Here is a 5,969-nt window from a genome sequence, read left to right as displayed (position 1 = left end):
TCATCACATTCATCATGTTCTTGGGTACGAATGAATATCTTGGAATAAGAATAAGAGAGATTTGAATGAAAGAGAATAGAATTGCATTAATACTTGAGGTACAGCAGAGCTCCACACCCTTAATCTATGGTGTGCAGAAACTCCACCGTTGCAAATACATAAGCAAAAGGTTCAGGCATGGCCGAATGTCCAGCCCTCTCCATGATCAAGTGACCGAATAGTCAAGAGATTAAACTGTCAAAAGACCTCTAAAACAATAGATAAATGTTCTATATATACTTAGACTAGCTCCTAGGGTTTACATGAGTAAGTAATTGATGCATAAATCTATTATATATTGCTGGAAAGCCCTGGATGTCTACTTTCCAACGCCGTTGAGAGCGCGCCAATTGGAGTTCTGTAGCTCCAGAAAATCCATTTTGAGTGCAGGGAGGTCAGATTCCAACAGCATCAGCAGTCCTTTTGTCAGCCTTCTTCAGAGTTTTGCTCAAGTCCCTCAATTTCAGCCAGAATTTACCTGAAATCACAGAAAAACACACAAACTCATAGTGAAGTCCAGAAATGTGAATTTAACATAAAAACTAATGAAAACATCCCTAGAAGTAGCTCAAACTTACTAAAAACTACCTAAAAACAATGCCAAAAAGCGTATAAATTATCCGCTCATCATTGATAAACCATGATGTTGGGATTTAATATTTAGATATGCTTTTATTACTATTTAACTTTTGACTTTGGATTTTGATAAGATTATATGTATTTGGTTGATGATATTTTATGTAGTATTTTAAATTTCGAAGATATTTTAAGATTTATATCAAACTATAATTATATTGTAGGATGTGTATTTATAATTTATTTATTATTCTATTCTAAAACGGTTTTTCCAGTTGAACCACCGGTTGAACCGGTTAGACCAGTGAACCAGTGAACCAGTGACTAAAGCAGTTTGATGACTGGTCCGATTTTCTGAACCTTGGTTTTTAGTATATTTTTATTAGTTTTTAAGAAAAATTCACATTTCTGGACTTTACTATGAGTTTGTGTGTTTTTTTGTGATTTCAGGTATTTTCTGGCTGAAATTGAGGGACCTGAGCAAAAATCTGATTCAGAGGCTGACAAAGGACTGCTGATGCTGTTGGATTCTGACCTCCCTGCACTCGAAATGGATTTTTTAGAGCTACAGGAGTTCAAATGGCGCGCTGTCAATTTCGTTAGAAAGTTGACATCCAGGGCTTTCCAGCAATATATAATAGTCCATACTTTTTCCGAGTTTAGATGACGCAAACTGGCGTTTAACGCCAGCTTTCTGTCCTATTCTGGCGTTAAACGCCAGAAACAAGTTGCAAAGTAGAGTTAAACGCTAGAAACAAGTTACAAACTAGCATTTAACTCCAAGGAAGACCTCTACACGTGAAAGATTCAATGCTCAGCCCAAGCACACACCAAGTGGGCCCAGAAGTAGATTTCTGCATCATTTACTTATTTCTATAACCCTAGTAACTAGTTTAGCATAAATAAAACTTTTTACTATTGTACTAGGGGTCTTTTCCCTATTTTCAAATTCATATGTCATTTGGGGAGGCTGGCCATTCGGCCATGCCTAGACCTTATCACTTATGTATTTTCAACGGTGGAGTTTCTACACACCATAGATTAAGGTGTGAAACTCCGCTGTTCCTCGAGTATTAATGCAATTACTATTGTTTTCTATTCAATTCATGCTTATTCTTATTCTAAGATATTCATTCGCACTTCAACCTGATGAATGTGATGATCCGTGACACTCATCACCATTCTCACTTATGAACGCGTGCCTGACAAACACTTCCGTTCTACCTGCGAAAGCTAAAGTGTGTATCTCTTGGATTCCTGGTCTACGACGCATGATTGCCTCTCCTGACAACAGAGCCTTCCATTCCGTGAGATCAGAGTTTTCGTGGTATAAGCTAGAATCTATTGGCAGCATTCTTGAAATTCAGAAAGTCTAAACCTTGTCTGTGGTATTCTAAGTAGGATCTGGGATGGGATGATTGTGACGAGCTTCAAACTCGCGATTGTAGGGCGTGGTGACAGACGCAAAAGGATAGTAAATCCTATTCCTACATGATCAAGAACCAACAGCTGATTAGCCATGCGGGAAACTGTAGAGGACCTTTTTCACTGAGAAGATGGGAAGTAGCCATTGACAACGGTGACGCCCTACATACAGCTTGCCATGGAAAGGAGTATGAAGGATTGGATGAAGGCAGTAGGAAAGCAGAAATTCAAGAGGGATGAAGCATCTCCATACACTTATCTAAAATTCCCACCAATGATCTACATAAGTATTTCTATCTTTATTTTCTATTTATTTATATTTTAATTATTAAAACTCCATAACCATTTGAATCCGCCTGATTGAGATTTACAAGGTGACCATAGCTTGCTTCAAGCCGACAATCTCCGTGGGATCGACCCTTACTCACGTAAGGTTTATTACTTGGACGACCCAGTGCACTTGCTGGTTAGTTGTGCAAAGTTGTGAAAAAGAGTGATATTACAATTGTGCGTACCAAGTTGTTGGCACCATTGAAGATCACATATTCGTGCACCAGATGCCAAGCTACAAGAGAGGAAGCAGAGGCGCCGACAGCACGGACGGCGGAGGCACTGTGACAAAACTGTTGTATGAAAAACTTAGGGTTTTGTTTGGGTAAGTTTGACCTTGGGTTCAGAGTTCAGGGAAATAGTGATAGTGATTCACGAATTGGGGTGTGGGGTGGGTGTTAGGGGGAAGGGGTTGGTTTTGGAAAGTGGACCAGACCATTTTTCACGTCGGTTCCCGGTTGAACCGATTAGACCGGCCAAACCAGCCAGTTTTTAGAATATTGATTATTGTTATAAAAAATTGGTTTTATTCTGGGTAGTTAAAAAATTTTAAAAAACTGGTTCATTAAAACATCCAATAATATGACGACACGTAAGCGTCTTTACAAAAAGACATTTTATGCAACTTTATGGGAGCATCCCCCATGTTCTTTTTATAATATTAAATAGGTGCGTTCTTTGGCGAGTTTGTTTTACACATGGTTGAGATGACTATAAGGCCTAACCAAATTGTAAAGAAACACATGGAGGATGAGTTGTTGTGATGACGATGTTGACAGAGTTAGAGGAAGGTAAATTTGGAAATCAAGTGGGTGTTTAGTTTACAAAATTAATTAAAGGAATGGAAACAAAATTAAAGTTAAAATCGAAAGTTCAATTTCTCAGTGACTGGAGATTCGTTGTGCATTGTATGAGAAGAGGCTCTTGAAGCACAACACAACGCAGAGGAGGCAAGGTTGTTGCCGCTTGGGGAGGTGGTGTTGCCGACGATTCAAAGCTGCGGGATAGGGAGAGTTAGGGCAACCACCATACAATAACAACAATGGGGTGGACACGCTACGAGAGAACAACGACGAGTGAAGAAGGAGGTCAGGCCCACCACACTATCTGCAACGAACAAACGACAGCGCGTGACGGCAACTACAGCGACTGAAAGCCCAAAAAGAACCTCTCACTCATGCCTAATTTGCAATGAGGAAGAATATCACTCTCCGCCTCTTTTGTGGTGCGAAGGTAGTGCTGGTACATCTAGGAATGGCAACACCACGGCAGGCAGTTCGATAAAAAAGGAGTAAAAGGAATGAGGAAGGTGGGGCAACAACGACGTTTTTCTCGTCCTCTGGCTGGGTTCAGGTGTGCGATGGTGGTGCAGCAGTGACTTAATGGTGAGAGGGGTCGACGGGAGGAGCTTGGCGGTGTCATGGTGAGAGGTAGGAGGGCGGCGCAAGGCGGTGAGGGGAGAGGGAGAGGGAATCTGTAAAAGATAAAAGGGTTTAAAAATCTGAGAAGAGAAGGAGTGACAGCATTAGAATTTCAATATATATATATATATATATATTATACACTGGGGCATTTTAGTCATTTTTTATATAGGTTATTATACGGATATCCACGGAGCGAGGATCTTTTCCCATCCCCGTGGGTATAAAATTGTCCTATATCCGTCTCCCGCGGGTAAATTCCCACGAATACTCGCCCTGTCGAGAAAAGTTGCTATGCCTAGGTACATCCAAAAAGACTTGAATAACCTTTGGTTATAGGATAAATGGTCAAATTCGTCCTAAAAGATATGTTAGTTTTTAAATTCTTTCCTGAAAGATGGATAATTTTCTAAATTCGTCTCTAAAAATTATCAAGCAAATTAGTTTTTTAAAAATTACAAATTAATCATTTTTATCCTTTTATCATTCCATTAACGATTTCTGTTAACTACTGATGATGTGAGATGTTAATTAATAACATATATAATTCCTAACATGTTCAATTGAGTGTTGATAAAATATATTCATGAAATTCTATTAATTTAGTCTATTTTTCTAATTACATAAACCTTAATGCCAATATAATCTAGCAATTAAATTGATAGATTTTCATAAATATATTTGTTCAACGTCCAATTAAACATATTAGATGTCATGTATGTTGTTTATTAATATTCTATATCATCAATCATTGACAAAAACTGTTAATGAAGTGATGAAAGGATAAGAATAATTAATTAATAATTTTTGAAAAATTAATTTAATTGATAAAATATTTTAAAGACAAATTTAAAGAACGATTAATCTATCATAACTAATTTGACTATTTACCCTTCAATTATATCTTTAAGTTGGTTTTTTGTATTGCAAAACTAATCTTGATTGTACTAAATGCTAAAGTTTATTAACACACTCTGACGTTTAACATGTACAACTAAAGGCTCTATTCCACCAGTCCAGTCTAACCCATACGTCAGGCTAATATTGGTTAGTCAAAAGATAGTCATCCTTAGCCATGGAAAATACAGCCACTAGAGACTTAGCCTATTTTTTATAAATTAATTTTAATATCAACACTAGAACATATAAATATATTTTTAGGATAAAGTATGTTTTTAATTATAAAATTTTTGAAATATTTTAAAATTATTATGAATATTTAATTTAATTTAATTTAATTTTATTCTCAAAATTTGAAATAAGTTTCAAATGTCATCATCATTTCAATTCTCAGTTTCAACCCTCCTAAAATCCCATCATCACCACCCTTATCTTGAGTGTCCTTGGATTTTTCATGCCGAACAGTGTCTTCTGCTAACTTTGGACGGGCTCCGATATTTAATGAGCCTTGATTATGATTTAGATTTGGATCTCATGCCACTCAACCACCAGCTTATGGTGGAGCTTGCCATGAGTGTCGTCTTGTTTGCAAAGAAGCTGTCGATGGTACCAACAGTGGAACTTAAGCTGAAGTTGAGGTGAGCAATAATTTCAACTGCACATAGGAGGGGGCTATGTAGAAGTTGGTAGAAAGGTGTAGAAGATAAAGAATAAGATGAGATTGGAGAAGTAGAAACCAAGGACATTGAAAATAAAGAACTCAGTTAAGAACTGATAAGGATCTTCAGATGGAAGTCCATAAAACTTGCAGTTTTGTTGCATCAGAGCAACTAGTTGAGGCTTAAGCTCAAAGTTATTGGCTCCAATGGCAGGAATGGAGATGCTTCTTCCATCAAATTTGGACGTTGGCTTTGTGAAGTCACCAAGCATTCTCCTTGCATTATTATTATTATTTTCGGCTGCCATGTCCTTCTCTTGTTCGAAAATTTCTGAAAGGTTGTTTCTGGATTGTTGTAATTTAGCTTCTCTTAATTTTCTCTTCATAGTCCTTTCAGGTTCTGGATCAACTTCAACAAGAGTGCCTTTTTCCCTGTTCCTGCTCATATGAAAGAGAAGAAAACAAGAAAAGAAAAAGGAATCCTCTATGTCACAGTATAGAGATTCCCTCAGGTTAGTAGAAGAAGAAAGAGGTAGAAGAATGAAGAAGGATGAAGAAGAATTCGGATGAAGAGAGGTGAAGAGAAGTGTTAGTAGTTAAATAATTAAATAGAATAAGAG

Source organism: Arachis duranensis, chromosome 6, assembly GCF_000817695.3.
Source record: "Arachis duranensis cultivar V14167 chromosome 6, aradu.V14167.gnm2.J7QH, whole genome shotgun sequence".
NCBI lineage: Eukaryota > Viridiplantae > Streptophyta > Magnoliopsida > Fabales > Fabaceae > Arachis > Arachis duranensis.
This window is presented reverse-complemented; position numbering follows the sequence as displayed.